Here is a 24,186-nt window from a genome sequence, read left to right on the forward strand (position 1 = left end):
GAGAGAGAGAGAGAGAGAGAGAGAGAGAGAGAGAGAGAGAAGATGGGTTCCAAGTTGACAGCATCAAGTTGACGACCACGTTTCCGTTCTGTTCAGCTTCTTGTTTGCCTGACCACAAATTTGATTCAGCCTGATTCTGCATCGGTATGCGATTTTCATACTTTCAAGTCTGCACAAAAATCAATAAGCACATCTGTGCCATTTTTTTCTCAAACAGGAATTTGGCTTGGATTTTTGCTAATACGCACGCTACTGAAAGCTCTTTTCCCTATAACAATGCATTTCTATGCCTGACGGTTAGAAATTGTGCACATCTTTCTCTATGGTGCATGGGTCTTTGGGCACATTCCCAATGGGGAGTGAAGAGGTGGAGTGTTTCACTTGGGCAAATGCAGCTGCTGGTGCACAAGTGTGTCTGGTCTGGCGAGTGCGAATCTGCTAAATTCACATCCACGCGGAACAAATGCTTCAGCATCTCCAAGCGAGATCTTTTGAAGCAGTGCAGCTGCAAACACCAAGCTACCATCCAGTCCAGGGGAGTCACACCTCTGCAGCATCTCTCCATCCCAGTGGTGCTTGCACGGAAGGCCTTCCTGGTGGACCACGTCAAATCCACCAGACACGGCCGGCACTAGCAATACGTGGACCGATACTGCTTTCCCACGGGGGCTTCTCCCACGGCAAGGGAGCAAGGGGCAGCGCTCTCCAGAGGAAGCTGAGGGGGTCTCACCAGACACCACCCCTTTCTCTTTCCCGCCTCCCCTGCCTCCTTGCTTCACCCCCACCCTGCCTGATCCTGCCTCGTGTCCCACTGGCAGAGCGTCAGCAAGCGGTGGGCTGGCTTCTCCCAGGAGTTCTGCTGACCAAGTGCAGGGACCCTGTGCTCGGGGCAGGCAAGGGGGCAGCCAGTCGGCCGGCCAGGCAGGGCAGGGGCTGGATGCTCGCCCTTTGGCCAGCCCATCGACGTGGCCACAGGCGTGGGTTGCGCCAGGCCCAGGCAAGCCCAGGGATGCTCAAGGCATTGCAAGAAGCCATTCATCCTGCACCGAGCGAGGAATGCCCACCGTCCGAGCTGCGTCCTGCTGCTTGTTTGCTGGTTTCTCACCTTTTGCAAGGCTTTTCCAGATTCTATGAGGCCAGGATGCCTCTCCTAAGGCCAAGTTACTAACAGAAAAGGCTTTATGCTAAATGATACTGGCCCTGCTTCTTTCGCCTTTGGTCTCGGTCCTTCTGCCTTCATTCCTGCCCACTAGCAGAATGCAGCTCCCAAAATGGAATTCGGCCCTCAGGCCAAAAGGCGTTCAGCTTTTTCAGTAAATATCCTGTTTCTGCCTCTGCCACCATGACCCTTACCTCTAGTTACAAATAAGGTTTCTTCAAGCCTCTCCTAACTCAACGGCTTGCCCTGCATCATTCAATATTTGCTATGAATCGTGTAAACATCTTGGCAACGTCCCTCCGGAGCTAACCACCCCAACTTCCTCTTTTCACGACTGATGCAACTCAAGTCCGACTCGTGACGAGCCGAGGACGAGGCCATCCTGCATCAGGACTGGAAAAGAAATACCGCCGCAGAGATCGTGAGAGAAGGGCAGGCCTACATGAGAGGCAACCTCAGATGGGCTCCATCACCTTCTCACCAGTGCAATGTAAGGAGGAGGAGAGCCCCGAGGCTGAATCACACCACAGTCCATTTAGTCCCGCTTTCTGTTCACACAGTGGCCACCCCGATGCTTGCGGGAAACCCACAAGCAAGGCAGCAGGGCAACAGCAACCACCACCCATGTTCCCCAGCAACTGGTGCACATCAGCCGAAGATGCGGAAGAGAGACCAGACCCATGAGGGCCAGTATGTATGTATGTATTTATGTAGAGCATTTTAATACCGCCCCCTTCCCAAAAAGCCTCGGAAGCCAGTAGCCAGGGAAGCTTTCTCCTCCAGGAAAATTCCCGTCCACCTCTGAAAGTCACCCACATGGGCGGCCATCACATCTCGCAGAGACGAATTCCACACCTCATGCACGCCCTGAATGAAGAAGGCCTTCCTTTTTATCCACCCGGAATCTCCACCCATCAGCTTCATGGAATGACCTCTCTGGCTTCTTAGCTTCGTGGGAAACGAAAATGCTTCTCTGTCCATTTTCTCTACATCACGCAGTATCCTTTCTCATGTCTGTTACCCAGAACCGTTCAGAGTATTTGAAGTGTGGTTGCCCCAGAGCTCCCTATAAGGGAAGTACGATCTTGGCAATTCTGTTTTCAATTCCTTTCTTAACCATGCCTAATCTGGAACTAGCTTATTTCACACCAGCTGCACACCGGGCCGATATTCTCTTTGAGCTGTCCACCACCACCCCAAGATCCCTTCCTTGCTCAGTCACTACCAGTTCCGATCCCACCAGCCTATTCCCAAAGCTGGGATCCCCCCCCCACCCCCACATGCAATTCTCTGCACTTACTTGCCCTGAACTGCATTTGCCATCTGGATGCCCATCCTCCCAGTCTGGAGACCCCCTTTGGGTCCCCTGCATTTTAATTATCCTAAATAAACGGGTGTGTCATCAGCAAAGGATACTGCTCAACCCCTGATTATTCAGCAAATAGCACTGGTCACAACACAGGACCCTGTGAGTACATTCCTCCCCTAAACAAAATTGCTCATTATTCTTCCTCCTTGCTCTCTGATCTTTAACCAATTCCTGATGCATAAGAGGACCTCCCCTCTTATTCCTTCACTTGCAATCCTGGCATTCCTAGCTCAAGGAACTGGGTTTCAGGTTGGATGTCAGGAAGTCCTTCCTGGTGGTTAGGACCAGGATATGGAATGGGCTTCCAAGGGAGGTGGTGGAGTGAGGGCCTTCAAGAGTGGACCACCATATGTTGGGGATTACATGAGCAAAGCAGGCTGGAGCCGGGGGTCAGACTAGATGGCCCGAGAGCCCCCTTCTGACTCGTTATGTTTCTATTTCAGGTACACCTGAGAAAGAATCTTTCTCAGTCCCTGGTCTGGTTGGATATGGCAGCTGTCCTCGCACTCTGTGTCCGGTCACTCTTGGAAACAGGATGAGCAAGGGGCAGGGAAGTTGCAAGTTGTGCCCAGAAACATCTGGAGAACACCAGGTTGGGGAAGGGAAATGGAGAAGGCAGCCTGGGAAAGGTGTTTGGTGGCACCTGCTCAGGTGGAGATGCGACAAATGCAACCGGGAAAGAGGAGGAATGGTTGAACCAGTGGTCTTTGCCCCAGTCCTGGACCCTGATTTTGTTTGCTATGTCTTTCCAATATCTGCACGAGAGACGGGGTTGCATCACCACATTTGCGCTGGTGTCTTTGGTGCCATATTTGCTCAACAGATTAAAGATTTAAGACCCGATTATACAACCCTGTGAACAGCTCATTTTCAAGGTGCCTCTGAAACTCGGGCAGCTGCAGGGGGAACAAGCGAGGGCTCAGAATAAAACAAAGAAAAAAAAGTGAAAGAAGAAACCACAGGTCTTACAACATTTTCTCTCCTTTTAACATCCTTTTTTGAAGCCCACAAAAGGAAGAATGGTTTCAGCTTTAATAGAAGAAGGAAGACTGAAGTCTAGCTTCAAAACAAGATCGGCTGAATTTGTGGAAGAGAAACCGGTTGCTGGCTATTGGATGTTTTCTACGTAGGAATAAATCCCCCCATGTTCAGAGACAAAGCACTTCTGAATGGCAGCAGCACTGCCCTCCTGCCCTGCTCACGAGTGACCTCGAGCCTGGTCACTGTGAGACAGATACAGAATGCTGGAACCATTAGGCATTGCTGCCCTTTTCAAGTTTTTACTCAGGACTGGCCATTCAAGATCTTGCCTTGGTGGGCAGGGATGGGGAAGAAACGTCTCCTACCCAATATCTCACTTTCAAACCAGGGTGCAAAATGAAGTTCAAAATCCACACTTCTCCCAGTTTTGCAATGGAATTCTCTGGTCAAGCAACACATACAAAAATGTGTGTAAACTCCAAAAATGCAGATGATTGCTGCCACTCACATTTTAAAAGCTGCTACATTAGGAAAACTTCTAGCAGAGATGTGCATATTAGGTAAAATTAGGAAAAGAAATGTGTGTCTTTGGAGAACGGCATGGAATCTGGCTCACGCCAGAAGCCCCACTGGCACGACAGGAGTGCGCCCCACCCATGCTTCCCAGTAACTGGGGAACATGGGTATCCTGCCTCTGGTGCTGAAGGTTACGTGCAGCCTTCAAGATGCACTTGCAGACTTACCCATAGGGAAATCAACTAATCCCATCTGAAAGACGCCCGAGTTGGTGGCCAGGGCTGCATCTTGCAGCAGAGACGCCCACAGCTTACCTAAGTGAAAGGTGTGACTTCTTTTCCTCTGAATCTGCATCTCCCACCTGTCCTGGAATGTCTACCTGTCAGCTTCCTGGAGTCACCCCAACAGGTTCTAGGGTGACTATTGCTTTTCCACCCTGTACATAATCCTATCATGCCCCTCTCTACTTATCCCTTTCCGAAGGTCCCCAATTAAGAAGGCCTGCTTACCTCTTCTAGCTATTCTCTGGAATTCTGCATTCACTTGGGTGTCTCTTTCTCCCTTGCCTTTCCCTTCCCTTCTTTCCTGAGTGATTTGTAAAGCTTCTTCAGACAAGTCGAAACTCAAATATTTTGGCCACCTGATGGGAAGGAAGGACTCACTGGAGAAGACCCTGATGCTGGGAATGATTGATGGCAAAAGAAGGAGGGGATGGCGGAGGATGAGGTGGCTGGATGGGGTCACTGGGGCGGTGGTGTGAGCTTGGGTGGACTCTGAGGGATGGTGGAGGACAGGAAGGCCTGCAGGAATGTTGTCCATGGAGTTGTGACAGGTCAGGCACAACTGTGCAACTCAACAAGCAACCAAAGGCCCCCAAGAGAACCCACCCTCGCGCCCTGGGAAGCCGCTGCAGCTCGATTCCCTTTGTCTCCCTTTTCTGTACCTTTCCCACATCTACAAGGTCCTTTCGAAGGGGTACTTGCCCTTTCCTTCCGAAGGCTATCTATCACGCCCCAGGGCTCCCAAGCGCTCTATAATGCTCCACTCACTAGGCCATTCAGCCGCCTTACAGGGCTGTGAGTCCAATTCCTTGTTCCCCCTCCTGCGTGAGTGCAAAAGGGAGAGCAGAACATCAAGGGAGTGCCTATTTAGGCAGACACGAGCCCAGGGCGCAAGCAATTTCGTGTCTGGACCTGGGAGAGGATGTGATGCATTCCATTCTGGCTCCACCTACAAGACCGAAGCAGGACTTCTTTAATCGGCTCCTTTCCAGCAAGTCCCGGCCCCTCCTTTCGCAGGGCCAAAATCTGCCTTCTTGCTGCAACTCGCCAGCGCTTTGCCCTCCGGATCTGTTCGCGGCCCCTTCCAGTCTTCCCGGCCGGGAGGGCCAGGTCGGGACCCCGGAACTGTGTGCAGAAGGCAAGCGCCGGCCTCACCCCGGCAGGCCGCCCCAACAGCGCCACTCACCTGCCCGATTTGTTCCCAGGCTGCTTGCGGCTCCGGAGGAGACAGAGTTCATCCGGAGAGCACACGCCCTGTGTACAGAAAGGGGGAGGCTTGGCTTTCAGCAACTCCGGGCGGTGGGGGAGGCGTCCTTCTGCCCAGGGGCAGGTTCTGGTGGGGGGGATCTGCGGGGAGTGACGCTGAACATAGTGGAAGGCGAACTTTCACCCCTCCCCTGCTGGCCGGGACTGACTGGTGCTGATGTCCCAAGCCTCTCTCTCACAGCCCGGCCGTTTGGCTCGGCTTCCCAATCTCCGTTCCAAGCCGGAACAAATGCGGGCCGATCCATCTCACATCCAGCGTCTCCGAGCAGGGCTGGGAGGCCTCCTGGCGCGACCTTTCGGAGAGCTGCCACCAATCAAGGGAGACAAGCTTGATTTAGGGGGATTCCGGGCTCGACTTGGCACAAGGCCCCTTCCAAGGATTTTATGGAACCAAGAGCGTGGGAGGAGTGCAGGGCAGCTGGTGCCCTCCCGAAAATCCCGCCATTCCCCAGCCAGGAAAGATCTGAGCAAGCTGGGAGCTGTAGTCCAACCCCCTGCAGGGCACCAGATGTGACGTGCATCAACATGTTGGCACATATTTCGCCTTTAAGGACATTAAGCCAGCCCCCGAACGGCACTCCCTAGCACATGCTGAACTACACCAGCCATCATCCACACCAAGACAGGGATGATGGGGGCTGTACTCCAAGAAGTCTGGGCTGAGGGAAGCTGGAGGACCCATGAAAGAGGCAGTGAGGGAGGATGCGAAAGCAGAGGGGCGCACCAGGCCCCAGGAGACCGGCCATGTTGGGGAAAGCCATCCCAGTCCCGGTCCAGGGTGCTCCTTCCCGAGCTTTTTGTGGCCCAAGGCAAAGGACAGGTCGGCATCCTCCACTCCGCCTCTGGAATGGCCACTGGACCTTGCAAGCCGGACCAGGGCCAGTTCCTTCCAGCAGCAGCTTTCTCACCTACTGTGGGAATTGGTAAAATGGGCTCCTGGCTCCACCCAGGTTTGTTGTGGTTCTGCCTCTCTGGCTCACCAACTGCATGGAGGCACATGTCCAAGCCAGCATCAGCCACGGTCCGAGTCTAAGGCAGCAACCAGAGATACCACCCAACTCTCGTGCGCCTGCCAGGCAAAGTTCGAAGATCTTGCGTCTCGGAGCAAGCTCCCCCAGGGCTCTGTCTCCTCACGGATTCTTCACATGGGCCAAGAAGCCAGCCTGACCGACCTAGAGACTAACCATCATCCTTGCTAGAAATTTAATAAGTAAATAATCTGTCATAGGACAGGGTTAACCACCCAGTCCTTTCCCAGACTTGCTCCTTCTTGCAGAAGAAAGCTCAGCTTGGGAAAATACTCCCTTGTACTTGATCGATAATAGAAATGCAAGCAGAAACCGCCCCCGTGACACCCGGAAGGACACTTTGGATGGAAACGAGATTCCCAGCAGCAATACTTCAACGCTGAAGGAGGCAAGCGCACTTGACGTTTCTGATAAGCATAAAAGAGTGACATGACACTTCCTCAAAAGTTCAAGCTCTAGAACAAGCAAAAGTCTGGAGCAAAAAATGCAGGTCAGGTGATGATTGCTTAACTCAACGAACAGCCAATTTACCAGAGATTAGTACATTCTTCATCCCGTCAAAACTTTGCAATAAACATTGACATAGGCTTTGGTGCACAAAGGAATATCGAGCAATAAATGCTATAAACTCTCCAAGGGGCCGCTGGAAAGTCGGCCCCTTTTGCTTGTGAACACACTTTAAGCCCCTGTCGCAAACTCCTCTGCTCGCCGGGCACCGGGAGAACATGGCGCACGCCGGCGCATTCGGAAGCGACCAGAGGATTAGCTGAACGTTGCTTCGACGCTGGTGACGTGACCCGAGACGTGCCGAGCCCTTCCGCTTATGCAAAAGGGGAAATTTCGAGAGGCGCTGCAGGTTATGCAGCTGCCAGAGAAGCTGCATCTGGCAAAGACCCTCCTTTGACACATTCCCCCATCTCAGTCCTCTTTGCTTCAGGCACCTTTCTGGCTGCACCGGCTCCTCGCGCGCTGCCAAAGCTGCCTTGCACTTGGGTGCGAGTTCTCAGCGGAGTCGAAGCAGAAGGAAAGGGAGGAACACCACTTTAACAGCCAGTGCTCCCCAGTCGCTCCCAACACCGCTCCCTGGAGCCTACTGAGAAGGTACCTGGCTCCACACTCTGGCCTTCAGCCTCCCCCCTCCCCACCGAACACAGTCCCCAGACCCTCTCTAAAATTGCATTTGGACCTTCGACTGAAAGAGGTCCAGTGCCTCTGACTGGGCAATTCAAACCCCATCACGTGAAGGGGAGGCTTGATACCATGTAAGACTATCTGCCTATCCTGGCTAGTACAGCCTACTCTGACTGGCAGCAGCTCAGTGGGAGCAGGCTGTCCTCCCCCACCAGCACATTAGTGCCTATTGGTTTGAAATGGAGACGTAAGAATTGAACCTGGAATGTTCTGTACGCAGAGCCGCAAAGGTGGGCCACTCAGCCTCTGCTTGCATTCTGAGCATCAGCACAGAAATAACGTGTGCTTTAAACACGGAAGTCCACCCAGTCCAGTGCAGCCTACCCCTGGCTGGCAGCAGCTTTCCAGCAGCCTCAGGAAGGGGCGTTCTGCACCCTTGGTTCCCCGTACCATTTAACTAGGAACGCCGAAGACGGGAGCAGCTTTTCTGCATGCAAAGCAGGTCCCGGCTCCCGCCCCGCCCCCCATAAGTGATGAATGCCACACTACACAGACGCGGCGAGCATCCTTCCCCGCTCTGTCTGCTAAAATTTGCATCTCGCCGATATTGGATTTTTTGCCTTTGCTACAGGAAATACTTCCCCTAATAGCTTTACTGAAGTTAAAACCTGGCACAGCCCCTTCAGGGAAGATGAAAACAAATCTTTCAAGGCACTTTGTGAGCATTAGCTGATTAATCAATTTGCAGAGCAGCCCCCCTCCCCGCCCCCTCCCCTCAAGGCTTTTTTATGGCCCCCTGACAGGCTGTGCCACGAAAGCAGGAAAGCGGGTTATTGATTTGCCGAGCTTGGCCACATCCATTATGTGTGCCAGGAACCGGCAGAGGAAAGGAAAAGAAACCACAAGGAACCCGCTCCGGATCGCGGGGCGACCAAGGGACGATTCCATTTCAGATGTTCCTGGATCCCCAAAGCAGCTCTCAGACCACAATACCCTGGAACAATGCATTAGCCATTGATCTGCGCTGGGCCAGCAAGGTATTTCGGTAAGGAGGAGAGCAGCCGGTTAGTCTTCCCAAACTGCAGCCTCTAAGGACAGATTTATACGTCTGGCTACAAGGCAGGTCAAGCTCGCTTCCGCGGAAACTCAGCGGCAAGAGCCCTGCCGGGTGGCGGCAAAGTCTGTCCCGCTCAGCAGCTGTCTCCTCAGTGGCCGGCCAGGGGCATCGCGTGCAAGAGCACCCTCCGGCCCATGCTCCCCAGCAGCCTGCGGGATGCCTCTGATCCCGGAGGGCAAGTAGCCATGCCCAGCCTCCCCGCTTCCTCCTCCACGCATTTGTCCAATCCCCTTTTAAAGCCATACTATTTGGCGGCCATAATGACGCTTTGTGGGAGTGAATCCTATAGCGTAGGAAGTCCTTCCTGTTGTCCCACATGAATCCCCCACAAAACAGGCATAGAATGACCTCCTGGGGTTCGAGCATTATGACAGAGGGAGAAAAACATCTCTTTGTCAACCGTTTCCACAGCATGCATAATTTTACATCATATAAAGCATGCATAATTTTACATCATATAAAGCATGCATAATTTTATATCAAATAAAGCATGCATAATTTTATATCATATCTCCCTTCACCCACCTTTTCGCTCAGACAGGCAATCCCAACAGCTGTTACCTTTCTTCATATACGGGTTGTTCCAACACCTTGATCACTTTTCTTGATATTTACCTTTTGGCACTTTTTCCAACTCCACACTATCCATCCTGCGGTGCAGTGCCCAGAACTGAACCCCAAACTCCAAACACGGTTGCAGAATTGCCGTCTTGGCAGTTCCGTTTTCCATTCTTTACTTAATTATTCCCAGCACCGTGGAATCTGCCGTTTCCACAGCAGGCACCCACCGGGTCAACATTTTCAGCCCGCTGCCCACTGCAAGCTAAAGATCTTTTTCTTGGTCAAATTCAAGAGAATCACAACAAAGATTTTGGGCCTGGAACAACTTTCCAGCAGGCATTCATTCACATGACCACCGTACCCCAGCTCCCTGTACACGGCACTCGACCTCTGGGGCCTTCCTCCAGGTCCCAACCCCTCAAGAGGCTTGGAGGTGGCCACTAGGGGGAGGGCCTGTTCTGTGGTGGCCCCCATCTTTGGAGCGGCCTCCCTGCTGCAGCCCACCTGGTGCCAAATTCGCCATCCTTCTGGTGCCCGGTTAAGACCGCTCGCTTTGCAGAGGCCTGTAAAGACCTCCCTGGTGATTCAGGGGCCTGAGACAGCCAGGTGCTTCTCTTTTATTCTTGGCCAGGTCTTTTAAAATGCCCTTTTATTGTCTTTTATGCTATTCTAAATTAAGTTTAATTCTTGTTAATGTTTTTATCCATTATATTTTATTGCTTTTATACCTTGCTGTAAACTGTCCAGAGAGCTTCAGCGATGGGCAATACAGAACCGATGACGATGAAGATGATGATACACACTCTAAACAATGTTCCCAGAAGGTGGCTGTGTTAGCTCAGAATAATGGGCTCTGGGTTTTCAAGGGCCCCTGGGCAAGTCCCCTTCTGTGGCCCCCTTTCTCAGTGAGCGCATCTTTCCCCGGCCATTCCTGTTCCTCATCCTCAGCTCCCCTTGCTTGCTTGACAGGCAAACGCCGGTGCCCCTGGCTGGCCCCTCTGTGCTCCGGGCCAGAACCAGGGAAAGGGGCGCCTTCCCCTAAAGAAACCCCCCGGCAGGCTTGTGCTGGAAGGCTTCCAAAAGCCACGTAAAGGGGAGCTGCTTCTGGGAGCTGCTTCCCAGCAGGAAGACTAAACAAGCCTCAGCCGGCCTCCAGCCTTCTTCCAGAAAGCCCCACAGAGATGGGGTGTGGTCCCAAAGAGGGGGACACGCTCCTGTTTCCCAGAACAATCCAGCCCCTCGGGCTCCGCTGTTTTAAAGAACCTGTTAGACTGGTCGAGGGCCTGACTCAGGAATCAAGTTGTTTGCACGGGAGAAAATAAAACCCGAGGAAGGAAAGAAGGGTATTTCTGCATAATCCTTGTAGAAAAACTGGAGTTAAATTAGGAATCGAAGAACAGCTGGCTTCAGGAAACCCTTCGCCGATCTTTCTATCGTTTGCTTTTTAACTGAAGAAACCTGGGGGTTTGGTTTGGAACTAGGTCTGGCTTTTTTAGTTAAACGCAGTCATGCAGAGGAGCCTTTTCCAAGAAACCCCGTGCCATGTGGCTGAACGAAAACGCATGCCAGCGACACTCTGTGGATTGGTGGGTGGGGGAAATAACAGTGTGATCTACAGGCATCTGTATCCCTCCCCCCAGCACATAATTACAGAGCGGGTGAGATGTCCGTCCAGGAAGCTGCGGGGGCGAGGCGGGATGAAATCGCTCCCGTGTTTCTTGCCCAATCAAATTAGCACTGCCCCTGCTCTATATTTCATTTCAAAACAAGAACATTAACTGCAGCCGTGGGGTGGAATGAGAGGAAAGTGGACGCTGCTCTGGAGTCCGCTGGGCGGGCCGGGTTTGCCAAATGAGAGGGTCCGCCAGTGAAGAAGCAAATATGAGAAACTGGGAGCAATCCAGGAACAGTTTTGCTGTGGCAGAAGCTGACCCTGAACACGGTTTCTGCTACCGCTGGGTCTGTAGAAATGGTTCCTGAGCATAAAATTCAATCTCCTGAGCATCTCGACTTTCATTTTTTTTAAAAAAGCTCCTAGTCCTGAAGATATTACAAATGGGCTGGTACTGTACACTGAATTTCTGGTGGACATCAGCTGGGTCCTGTCCACCGGGATTATCCACTTGCCTGCAGGTTTCAGGGCGAAAAGCAGCAAAGCGAAGCAAAACCAGAAGCAAAGCGCAGCGCAAAGAGTAATAGATTGAAACAGCAGGACCTGAGATGAAAAGCCACCTTGTCCAAGCTGGGTCCCCATCCGGAGAAGGCTGCACGAAGGAGTGAACGGGCTCCAAAGAAATATTGTCTCTCAGGACTCAAGTGCAGGCGGATTGAAATCATGCTCTGCGGGGAAGGAGAGCGGTGTGGGAAAGGCCTGGCAGGTGGAGAGGGTGCCAAGCAGACGTGGTCCCCGCGCTCAGACCCCAAGAAGGGAAGTTCTCCCAGCCAGCCGAGGCTCCAACAGCCCGTGAGTGCGCCCCTGCTCCAGCGCAGTCAACCTCGAAACACTGCCAAAAGGAAGGGCTTTCTTGAGCTGCTGATCTCGGTGCCACGTTCAGACAGCCACTGGATTTCGAGCCACGTGAGGAGCCGGGGCATGAACCCTGGGATGTGAAAAGCTTCCTCCCAGCCTTTCTTTCTGCTTTCTTCCAGAAGGAACCTGCTGCTCATTCCCTTAACCGTGACCTTTTCTGTGGTTCGGCCCCTCAGATACCTCGACTTGGATTTCAGCAGCACATTTCTATTGTCTTCCCCAAACGGCTGCTATTGTAAACGATGTGGGCATGTGTGTCCTGAGCCTTTCACAAGAGCTCCCCTTTCTCTCTCGCCTTCTCTTTCTTGTTCTCCAACTGCCGTATTTTTCTGTTCCAAAAGTCCTATCTCAACACTGGTCCCAATGAATCACGCTATCTGTACCGTGGGGTTCAGACGGACCATGTTGCTGGCCGGGCAGGGAGTGCAGGCTCAGCTAGACCCCACGGCTGTAAGAGATATGTCAATGTTTGCAAATCATGCAAATAGGCCCTGATTGCAGCAAACCTGCTCTCCAGATACACTTGCAAATTCCTGACTTGTGTTCCCAAGCTAAATAAATACAAAACCAGACCTTGTGCACTTTGCTTTATGGGGGGGGGGGGAGGTAGAGTTTCAATGTGCCCTTTTGAAAGCATACATTTTTCCTTTTTTTAAATGCACATTTTTCCTATTTGCAAACACTTCTTCTGCTTGCAGAATCTGGGCTATCATGAAACTTGCTTGTTTTCCCATCCTTAATTTGCATGTACCATCGAGGGCCTTGCAGCTAAGTCCAGGGCTGTGCATGCACCACAATTTTATAGGCACAGAAATATGGTTGCTCAGCATCTCAGCTTTTTTGTTTTCAAAGCAAGTTTCTAGCCCTCATGGTAGTGATGACATGCTTGAAAGAACATGGGAAAGCCTGATGAAATCTCCAAAGCCAGAGCACTTGCCAAAGACGATTTTGGGGAGAGGGTGTGGTGTCTCAAATGGCAGCATTAAAATTGCAAGCAAACTCGGAGAAGCCTGTGTCTCTTTGTGACACATCACACACGTCAGCCAATGCAAAGCGTTGCTTGTATTCTCTTGAGTGAAGTTACAGGATTTTGTTCCCTGTTCCAAACGGTGAGGTTCAAGACCCATCCATACTGCGGAGCAGCCGTTCAAAAAAAGGGGATGACTTCCATTTCTTCAAACACTGCAGTTGGGAATGCTGCTTCTTGTTGGAAGGAAAACTACAATAAATTTCACACTGGGAGTCCAACAGTCCCCTGGCATTCCTACAAAAGACAATCCACATCTTTTAAATTTGCGTCTCCATCGAATTTGGCAGAGGAGAGAGGCAGGGAGAACAGCGGCGGCTCCTCCCCACACTTCCAAGGGGAGGCATCAAGGTGCGTCGGTCCAGGAAGCAGTGACTGCTGCATTGTACGGGGTGCTTGCTTTCAGGCAGCGTCCACGAGGGAAGAAAAGGTCTCCCCGCCTCTTCTCTGTGTACCAGGAACGATCCCAGTATTCAGCCTGGGACATCTTATTCATGGAATGTTTGGGCGGCTCCTAAAAATGTTATTTTCAGCTTGCGATTCCCCAGCATCTCTTCTTTCCATGCCCCAAAATGTTAAGGATGGAAGGATGGAACTGAGGCACAAGGCCAGGAAGGGCATTTCTGGCCCCATCTTGGTTCCCGGGGCTCCCTGCAGGGGGAGCTTCCTCTTCCAAGAAGTCCATCGCTTTCTCCAGAGTGCGGAGCACTTGGCGGCTCTGGTGCGGCCCTGCAGAAAGCCTCTCCTGCACCTTAGATACTGGCGGGATGCGCTTCATGCTGGCATTTTCTGCCCTGCCCCTTTGGTCTTCAGTCCACTGGAACGCGGCTCTGAGAGCTTTCCCAGAACAGAATCCACCCCTCATCTGGAAATATCTGGAGATGCTGCAGAATCACCAGTTCTCAGAGGCTGCTTCCCTGTTTGCAGCTCTGTGAGGTCTGCCCGACCGGAAGATGCACCCAGAACTGAGATTCACACAGGAGAGGCAAATAAGGACAGCCCTCTTAAATCACGGAAGAACCCGCTGTCCGTCCACCTGATCCGTCTTTGGTCTTCTAGCCCAACATGAGCCATTCTGGACAGAATCATAGAAGAGCAGAGCTGGAAGGGGCCAGGAAGGCCATCGAGTCCAATCCCCTGCTATTGTAGGACAAGACGTTACACCATCCTGCTCAGATGGCTGTCCAGCCTCTTTCTCAATGCCCCCAGTGTGGGAGAGCCCCCCACCTCTCTGGGCAGCTGGTCCCACTGCCGTCTTGCTCTGACAGTGAGGAAGCTCTTCCTGATGTCCAGCCTGAATCTGGGTTGTCACAGCTTGACTTGATTATTCCGTGTGCGACACTCTGCCACCAGCCAGAAGAGATCTTGACTTGCCTCTCTGTGACAGCCTTTGAGGTCCTTATGGAGGGATCTCATGTCCCCCTCAGTCTTCTCTTCTCAAGGCTGAACATGCCCAGTTCTCTTTAGTCTCTCCCCACAGGGCAGTGTTTCCAAACCCTGGATCATTTTTGTTGCCCTCCTCTGGACCCTTTCTCATTTTCCTACATCTTTCTTAAATCTTGGTGCCCAGAACTGGACATGGGATTCCAGGTGAGGTCTGGCTAGGGAGGAGCACAGAGGAACTGCTACTTCTCATGATTTGGAAGTCATACTTCTGTTACTGCATCCCAAGATAGCATTTGACCTTTTGGCGGCTGCATCGCATTGTTGGCTCATGTTTAGCCTATTGCCAGAGGCTTGATGGGGGGCCTGGGCAAGGAAGCCCCCTTCTCATCCGCTGTGCCCACTGCTCAATCTTCCTGCAGCGGAGATGGTCCAGGCTGGCCCCTGGGCCTGCTGAGTCCAAAGCAGGGATGCCGTGGCCCTCCCCAAAGTCTCCCTTGGGGAAGTCTCTCTTCCTCCAGGCTGGACCGCAACAGCCGGATTCCTGCAAATCAACCCTAAGTGGGGGGAAGATAAAATGGAGGGAAGGGCCATGTTTGTCCCCTGGACTCACTGCGAGAGGCAGGAAGGTGGGCTATGAACAGGGCAATGAAAGAGGACAATAGCAAAAGTTTGGTGAAAATGGCCCTTGGGTCCAGCATGGAGGGAGAAGGAAGGGGACGCGGAGGAGATGCTGCGGGCAACTTGTCTCCAGCCAAGCAAACAAGCCGCGAGGAGGAGGAGGAGGAGCAACAGAGAAACACAGAGAGTCAGAAGGGGCCTTCTGGGCCATCTGGTCTGACCCCCGGCTCTAGCCGGCTCTGCTCATGCCAGTAGCTGGCGACCACCCATGGAAGGGCAGGAGGGCCTGGAGGTGCCGGCTCGTGGCCCACCAAAGCCTGGCCCTGCCTTGCTCGTTGGTTTGAATCACAGGAAGGCAAGTTTGCGTGAAATGGGGAGCCGGGTGGGGCGGCAGCATCGGCCAGTCGGGAACAGAGCACGTGGGGCCCCCTTCTTCAAGAAAAGGCTGGCAGAAAAATAATCCCGCAGCCGTTCTCCTGAAGACGCCCAGCACAAAGGTCAGCGCTGGCTGCATTGAATAAGCCTTTATTCAGGATGGATTCCCGGGGCAGGATCCTGTTTCAGGGTCACCAAGTGTGAAGCTGGAGGCAGGGTGAGTCAGGGTGCCAACGGCGGAGAGAACGAGAGCCCCGCGCTGGTTGCCAGCCAAACGGGGGCCCGGTGTGGCTTTCCGAAGGCAGGAGAGCAACCTTCTGCTCTCAACTGGGGCCTCTAAAGGGCTTTGGACTACAGGTTCCAGCATTCCTGACCCCTGCATGCTGGCAGGGGCTGATAGGAGTTGAAGCCCCACATAGCGAGAAGGGAAGGTTGCTCTTACCTGGTTCTGCTCCCTCCCAAATTGCACAAAAGACCCAACAGACCTTCAGCATTTATATTCCGGTCTGTTCCTTGCGGACGCTTGGCCAAGGCACCCAAATGACTTTTCTCTTCGTCTCTGCAGCTTGCCTTCTAGGAAATGAAAACTCTGCGGCAGGGCTTGGCCACAAGTGTGGGCGTTTTATTAATCAGCACCCTTCCCCACGGCAACCATTTTGCAAGGACACCCCCGCTAGGTTGGGGCAAACCCTTCTGGACCCCTCCCTTCCGAATCTGCAGGCTTCCTCCCATGCTTGGGCCGGTCCTGCAGAGCAAGTGGAGTCAAGAGGAAGTCTGTGAGCACCCGTGGACCCCAGTTGCACAACCGGCCACCTTCCCCGCCAGGTGCAGCTGCCGCAGGTGTGTCGGACGCCACTCCTGCTGCCCAGCCCCCCCCCCGCTAGAAACATGGTGCAGCTTCTGCTTGCTGCCAAGCCGCCTGGAGTCCGAGAAGCTGAACCCAGGAATCTGATGGATTTCCCATTCCACGCATATTCCTACCCACAACACGGTATCAAAATCCCAAACGTTCCCACTGAGCTCAGAAAGTTGGGGTCCCCTGGGCTAGGATTTGCTGCAGTTTGGAAGGAAGAAAATCAGGGATGGGACACGGACCGTTCAAAGCACGTCAGGAATCAGCTTGCCAATGCATCTTTGTACTTATTGGCAGCAGAGGCCCTCCTCTGGGAACCCTCCGTGAAAGACGTTAGGAGACAGAGCACTCGGAGCAGGGCCTTCTCTGTGGTGGCGCCCCGTCTATGGAATGCGCTCCCCAGAGAGGTCCGCCTGGCGCCGTTATTATGTTTTTCGGCACCTTTTTATTTAATCAATATTTTAATAAGTTTTAACATTGAACTTTATTACCGTATTTTAATTTGCAGCCAGAGCGGGTTGTCAATTTATTGTTTATGTACCTCAGAATTTTATTTGGGTGAGCCATCCTGAGGCTCGTGCAAAGGACGGCATACAAATACCTTAAATAAATAAATAAAATAAAATAAAACAGCCCCGCCAGGTAGCTCGGACCGAGAGACCAGAACTGCTGAATGGGGACAATCATTGCAGATGAAGGGGAATATTCTGTGTCCCCCTAGCAAAATATGGGAAAGCATTTGGAACATTTCAAAATCCATTGCTGAGCCAGTTGGGAAATTTCCTTCCAAAGTGGGCAGCTTATTCATCTTGCAGCCATTTATAATCCTTAACAAACCCGCAAGTGACACCAAGACCAACGCAAGCTGTTACTATTTGTCTAGTGCCAGTCATGGGAAGGACGGCTTATGAAGGACAAGGAGTCATTCCTTGGAAAGCTAATGAATTTTAGTCTGGGCTGCACTCCTTCAGACTGAGAGCGGGTCCTCCCTTACTTGAATTATCTTCCGTTTCCATTCCGCAGAAAGCAAAGAATCCTTCATATAGAAGGCTATGCGGCTTTCTCTGTTTTCCTGCTCTTGCAGCGAGGCAAGGAACCGAAGACCCCCACTGCAGGAGGAGAAAACTCAAGGACAGGTCCTTGAAGCTTGGTTCTGCAGACTGATATACATTCCTTCCCCACTCTCCTGCACCCTGTATAGAAAATTTGCTTCATTTTAGGCAATGTATAGCAATGCAGTTTTAGTGAGTACAAGCTCTGCTGTGAGAAGATTGGTGAACGGGCTTTTTGCAAAGAAAAATCCAGGCCGTTCCATTTGACAGAAAGATGTGAAAATTAAATCTGCCTGGAAGTTGACAAGCAATTAACATTCTTCAGGGGCAAAAGCTATGGGTAATAAAGAGGCATTTTAAATCTCACAGATCAGGGAGGGTGGATGGCAACCAGTGCGTGAAAGTCAAATCTTGGCAAATCTTAAATGGGCAACCACCATAAAATAGCAAAGGTGTTCATTAACCACTAGTGCTCGCTGCCACTGTGTGTGTGCACAGATCCTGTTACATGCATGGTGCCTCCAGAGATATCTCTTGGAAAGGTGCAATCAGCCAAGTGCACAGTAACAAGGCCTTAATGTAGCAATGTCAAGCTTTGATTGATTACATCAGTGCAATTAATCAGCTGAGGTTTAATTGCTTTTTAAATCTTCCCCTGATTAATTACTCTCACTGATGACAAGCAAAGAGTTTGGGGCAGAGTTTCCTTCACTTCCAATACATAAGGCAACTTTTTATTCCCTACTTTGGAGAATGAAACTGAAGCACTCTTGGTTTATTTATTTTCTTTCGTCCGTTGAATTACTGCATTTCCAGCCTGACTTTTCCCTCCACAGAGCCCAAGATGGCCTAAATGACCCTCCTCTTCTTCAGTTTTATCCCAACAACAGTTATGTGAAGGAGATCGTGGGGAGCCCAGTCACTTCCTGCTTCCTGCCCAAGTGGGGCTAAAACCCAGATTTTCTGAGTCACAATTCAGCAATCCAACCACATCAGGGAGGTACAAATGCTCCATCTAAATGTCACAGATCATCAGGCACCTTACCTCCCATCATCCACTCACCGGCAGAATTGGATTTTGCACAACTGCAGCTACATACATTTGCACGAATTTGCACCGGAACAAATTCACCCTCTTGAAAATGCACAAATTCCCCCAAATATGCAAATTCCTGCGCACTGCATATTTCACACGTTAGTCCATAGCGCAATTGGGCATTTTCAATCTTTTTTTGTATTTACTAGGACTAAATATATGTACAACTCCAAAAATTTAAAAAGCAGTCCCCAAGTCCACAGAAACTGTGCAACTCAGACAAGCCGTCCCCTGCAGAATCCGTGGGTCGGATTCTTAGAAATTCAAACCTATTTGAGGCAGTTCTGGTTTCCACCAAGATGCCTAGACCACACAGACAAGAGTCTGATTTAAAGCTTTTTCTCTCACTCTAGATTCAACCCAGCCAGCTCCGTCAAGCCCTCCTCCCTTTGCTTGCTGTATCCAAGACCTTTTGCCACACTCACAGAATTCACGACTGAAACCTCATGTTGCTCCATGCATGCCCCTTGCAGGCTCGGAGCAACCCCATCCTTTGCAGGAGGTCACCAGCGAAGTTCAAAAAGCCCCCAAGAAGTGTGGGACGCACGGAATCTCAAACAGGGAGCGCCATTTATGTCTGTCGTTTCTATCAGCTACTCCAGGCTTGCCCCTCCCTGATGCACTAGCTGCCACCAACTCCCAGCCTCTGGGGTGATGGGAATTGTGATACAACACAGGCGGAAGAAGCCTAACCTGGAAGGATTCCCTTTGGTCTGACCCAGCACGACCGTTCAGGCAGACAAGTTTGCAAGTGTGTCTCGCATCCAGAGAGATGTTCTTCCCTGCACATGAGTGTGCGGTCGGAGGGTAATCGAGGTTTGCCTCTGGGGTCCTGCGTGGAATGGTCCTTGCGAACAGAGCGTTTCCTCGATCAAACTGGCAGGAGGCACCCCTGCCAAGCCCCTCTGTGCCACAAAGACCATCCAGCAGCTTTTCCATGGATGGCATAAGGACAAAGGAAGCATCCTCCTCCCAAACAGGGTTGGACAGACTGTGGAAGTCAAAACCAGGGTGCAAAGACCACTTGGTGTCCTGCGCTGAGCAGGGCGTTGGATCCAGTGGTCCTCATGGCCCCTTCCAACGCTACTATTCTACGATCCTAACGTCTCCCCGCTGGGGTGTTTGCCGCAGAGCAAATGCAGTTTTTTCCTCCCCGTGATGAATAGATATAATTGAAGACATTCTCCCAGCGAGTACTTTCAAACCTAAAACCGTTCTCTGAAAAGTAATAAGGTTCCGACCCATTTTCATTATCTTCCATCCACAGAGCAGCTGCAAAGCACCAACTGAAATGTTTCTTAAGTGCTTGAAAGGGAACTGCCGAGCATCGAGCTATTAGGATTAACACATGCTCTGAGTAAACACACCTTCCGGCCCAACGCAGCCCCGGAATCCGGAACCACGGCGTGCTCTCTTCTCAAAACACAGCACCTTCTCTTGAATGACCCTATCATGCAGCACTTTAGTCCCACGAACCATTAGCGAACACCTGTTTTTCAGCCATCAGGGATAAAAAGCTGGGCAGGTCATCGATGCTAATCTTTGGATAAATTTGGTAGAGGCAGGAACTTCAGCAGAGTAAACGGGGGGTTTGTATGATTACGAAATATTTACTTCTACTATCGCTACCCTGGATAACCATCATTTATATCATGGCTAGTTTGTACGTTAATATTTGACTATCTCTGCGCTAATCTATGATTCAGTGACAGGTTTATTAGCTGTTGAATTGCTGGCGTCGTGTCTATTAACTGAACTATCGCAACTGAATTATTCATACATATCTCTGTGCACTGTTAACATGTTGATGTTTGTGTATGCATGTGTGTATTGAACTCAGTTTTGCAGCAAGCCTGCCTATACATTTTCGGTAACTGTAATAAATTGTGTAACTGAGGGAACCCAGGTTCCATTTGGATGCCAGGAAGCACTTCCTGACAGTGAGGACCCCGAGGGTGTGGAATGGGCTCCCACGGGAGGTCATTGAGGCCCCATCGGTGAGGGTGCTCAAGGACAGGCTGGACGTGCACATGGTGGGCATGTCATAAGCGGAGCCGGCTGGAGCTGGGGGTCAGACTGGATGGCCCTGGAGGCCCCTTCTAACTCGCTCTGTTTCTATGCTTCTAACTGGCTTGGAGATTGAGGGAAAGGGGAATTACATCAATAAGATACAGTGAAAATTGCTGTGGCACCATATGAACTGTTCAATCCAATCTGTGGCCATTTGTTAAAGGCACAGTCAAGTCCGGCAATGGGATATACTCTGATGAGGGTGCTGTAGAATTTTTTTAAACAAAAGCTCCTGTCTGGGTCCTGTAGCAGTGGAGATCTTGCCCTGGCAGGTGCTGGACAAGATGGACTCTGAGGTCTCTTCCCTTCCTGCAGGTATCTGCTTGGGTAGGACTGTACCAGCTCACATAGAAGTAAATGGAACTGCCATGGTTTGATGGCAGAACAACCACTTACAGGTGGAAGGTCCAAGGTCCAACCCCTGCTACCCACAGTAAAATACCATTTTTTTTTAATGATCTTGGACAGCTAGGCTAGGAAACCTTGCATTTTCCCAGCAATGTTCTAAACCAACCAAAGCTGATTTAAAACAAGCTGGAACTCGCAAATCCCGTTACCAGAATAAATTAAGGCAGCTATGTCCATGTTGACCTGTTGTGCAAGTTTTATTCCCCTTGCAAAATCCCTCTCGCTGCCCCCACTCAAGGTTAAAATAATTTTGGCAAGGGCTTCTCGGCAGCCAGATAGCAAAGCACAGCAAGGATCTGTGCCTCAAGGAATTAAGACAACGACTGTTGGAAGCTTTGCCAGCCAGATCCCCTGGAAAACCAGCTGCCGGAAAATACCCCCTTGGCAACAATAGCTACAAAGTCACATCACAATGAGCAGGCAGATTTCGTTCGTCGTTGAACACGAAGCCCGAGTAACACGGCAGGTATCGGTCCCTGTCATACTCCAGCATGTTCTAACTGCCACGTGTGAACGCTACACTGCATAAGACGCACCCTGCTGGATCAGACCAGGCACCATCCAATCTAGTGCCCTGTTTCCAAGAGTGGTCAGCCAGACAGGTCTGGGAGGTTCAAAGAGGGAGGGAAAGGCATCCACCAAGGGGTCCCCACTGTCTCCGAACATGCGGGTTTCATGCCGTTTTCGCAGAGATAGGCAGCGTTCTTTTCTATCATCCTGCCGAGACCTACTTGGGATGCAATTTCCTTTCCCTCCCAAACCAAGCAAACCTCTCACTCAGTCCAAGGGAAAACTGTGTTTGCATAAATTATTGTATCAGAAAGAAATACTTTTAACCCCGAAGCAAGGCTTTCCATAAAGGAGGCTCCATTTTGGGGTGGGCCCTACATCCACTAATAATTTAGGCCAAGAAGAAAGCAAACTAACCGCACTGCACGCTTTCGCATCTGTCCTCTTGAAGATGCTGCTAGATCCGTGAAAGGAAGAGCGTCTCACCTGTTGCCAAAACATGCAGACGCATCCATCCCATCTGTATTGTTCCTATAACATCTACTTCTAATATAACATCTATTGTTCTCTATTGTTCCTATAACATCTACTTCTGAACCATAAGAACTTCAAAGACGATTCCTAGGAAGTGTACTAGATCCCACTGTTTTTATGTAGATATTTGTTCGAATCCTGTTCAAGTTTGGGGAAATGGTGTCCTTTCGGTGACCTTTCCCAAGCTGGTGGCCTCCAGGTCAACTGCAACTCCACCCCTGGGTGGCAGGGTGGTGTAGTGGTCAGAGTGCCAGAGCATAGGGCGATCCAGCCCCTAGGCCCCACTGGGCAGTGCTGCTCACCGGGTGACGTCGGGCCTGTGACCTCCCACGGCTGTTGCAAGGACAACATGAAGATGAGGAAGACTGGGCGCACTGCCTCGGGGGCAGGGGGAGAAAAGCGGGGTATACGTGTAACGAATGCTCCTCAGCCCCCAACCAGCGTGGCTAAGGGGTGTGGACGATGGGAACGGTAGTCTAACATATCTGAACAGAAGCCAGTTGGGAGCAGCTACAGCAACTGGGACTGTTCAGCCTGAGAAAAACGGCACGGGGAGACATGATGGAGGCGTTTAAAATTATATCTGGTGTGCAGAAAGTGGAGAGGGAGGATTTTTTCTCCCTCCCCCATAACATTTGAAGTCTTCCATGAAGCTGATGGGTGGGAGGTTCATGATAGCTAAAAGGAAGTCCTTCACAGTTAAACTGCGGAATCTGCTGCCGTGGGAAGCGGCCATGGGGGCCGTTCCGGAAGGCGTCAAAAGGGGACCAGAGGGATTCACGAGGGAGAGGGCGATCCGTGGCCACGAGCCTTGCTGGCCATGGGCTCCCTCCTTTACCAGAGCTGGGAGATTTGCAGGGGGTCACAAGTGGCTCCAAGCTGATCTACAAAGGGTACAGGAGCGCTGTGAGGACCCCCCCCCCATGTCTTTCTCTTTATCCTAAAGGCGGGAGGGGGGCAGTGTTCCAGGAACATACAAACTATCAGGCAGCACGTAGCCATTTACAACCATTAAACACATTAAAACAATCATACAATTAAACAAGTTAATCAAAGAGATGTCTTTTCACACCCATTCGGAGACCCAAAAGAACGGGGGCCTTAAATTACCCCAATGTTGCTATTGGTTACTGTTCCTGGGAAGTCACAGGTACTTCTTACCTGTCTTGCTTCCCTGACCCCCCCCCCACTGTTTAGTCAGAAGCAGGGGCTTTGAATTGAGCAACAAGCACAACGAAAGGGGTTTAAACCCTTTTGCTTCCGTACCGCTGTCCCCATCCAAGCTGCCGTCCTGCACCTGCTCCGCAAGTTCCTTAAATGCACCGGGGCAAAGCAGAATTTTCCAGGGGAGGCATCAGGGATTCCTGTCCCTTCCAGAAATCATTCATAACTCAGGAGATGACCCTCCCTCTCAGATCTATCCAGTGTTAATCTAACAATAGTTTCCGTGGGTCTAGTCTAGACAGTGTGGTGTAGTTGAGCAACGGCTGGACTGGGACCGGCAAGATCCGGGTTCGAGTCCCCGCTCAGCCATGGAGCTCTCTGGGGGACTGTGGGTCAGTCACTCCTTCTCAGCCCAACCTACCCCACAGGGTTGTTGTTGTGAGGTTAAAATGGAGCTGTGTAAGCCCCCTGGGGTTCCTCGGAAGAGGAGAAAAGGCAGGATTTAAGTACAGAACAACAACAACACTCTAAGGAGTACTAACCCCGCTGAACCGTCCAGTCTGCGTCAGCTCCGCCAGTCAGCAGCCCTCCAGGGCAGCCTTCAGCAACCAGGCACCTGCCAGGTGTGTTGGTCTCCAACTCCAGGAATCCCCCAAACCCACCTTCCGGGTTTTACAGGTGCTACTCCATTCTTAGAGCAAGAAAAACTGTTGCTGACGCCGAATCAAATCAATCATCGAGCAAGCAAGCGGAATATTCCAAAGATGTACAAATTCGCCTTTCGAAGGGCTGCGGTGGGGGCCAGATTGGCATATTAAAAGGACGCACGCCGGGCGCAGCTTGGCACTTGCGCTCGCGGAGACCCCGCGCAGCTTTGCGCCTCGAAGCCGCCCAACGAGCGCGACTCGCGGAGCGCGCCGCGGCATCCCGGCCGCCGGAGCGAAATGCGCGGCTCCCGCAGCGCCCGTCGGCTGCCGCGGCTGGGCCCGCCGGCGCGGCGGGACCCCGCTGCCCTGCCCTGCCCGCCCGCCCGCCCGCCCGCCGCGGCACAGACGCCCGGCTGCTGGCGGCCCTCCGCGCGGGGGATCGCGCCCTTACCTCGTGCGCCTCCCGCCCGGGACGGAGTGCAGCGGCTGCCGCGGGCGCACGAGGTA

The 24,186-nt window shown here is 51.8% G+C and overlaps 1 protein-coding gene across 1 annotated transcript in view; it reads right to left on the reverse strand.

Moving 5' to 3' along the window:
- P2RY6 (pyrimidinergic receptor P2Y6) overlaps window positions 1-24,178 on the reverse strand; it is a 35,290-nt gene extending 11,112 nt beyond the window's left edge. Inside the window, exon 1 of the mRNA XM_044450237.1 lies at window positions 24,131-24,178. The gene's annotated coding sequence lies outside the window, so the exon portion shown is untranslated. The remainder of the gene's footprint in view (window positions 1-24,130) is intronic.
- Window positions 24,179-24,186: the final 8 nt, after the last annotated feature.

This window comes from Varanus komodoensis, unplaced genomic scaffold (genome assembly GCF_004798865.1).
Source record: "Varanus komodoensis strain SLA01 unplaced genomic scaffold, ASM479886v1 scaffold63, whole genome shotgun sequence".
Classification (NCBI taxonomy): domain Eukaryota; kingdom Metazoa; phylum Chordata; class Lepidosauria; order Squamata; family Varanidae; genus Varanus; species Varanus komodoensis.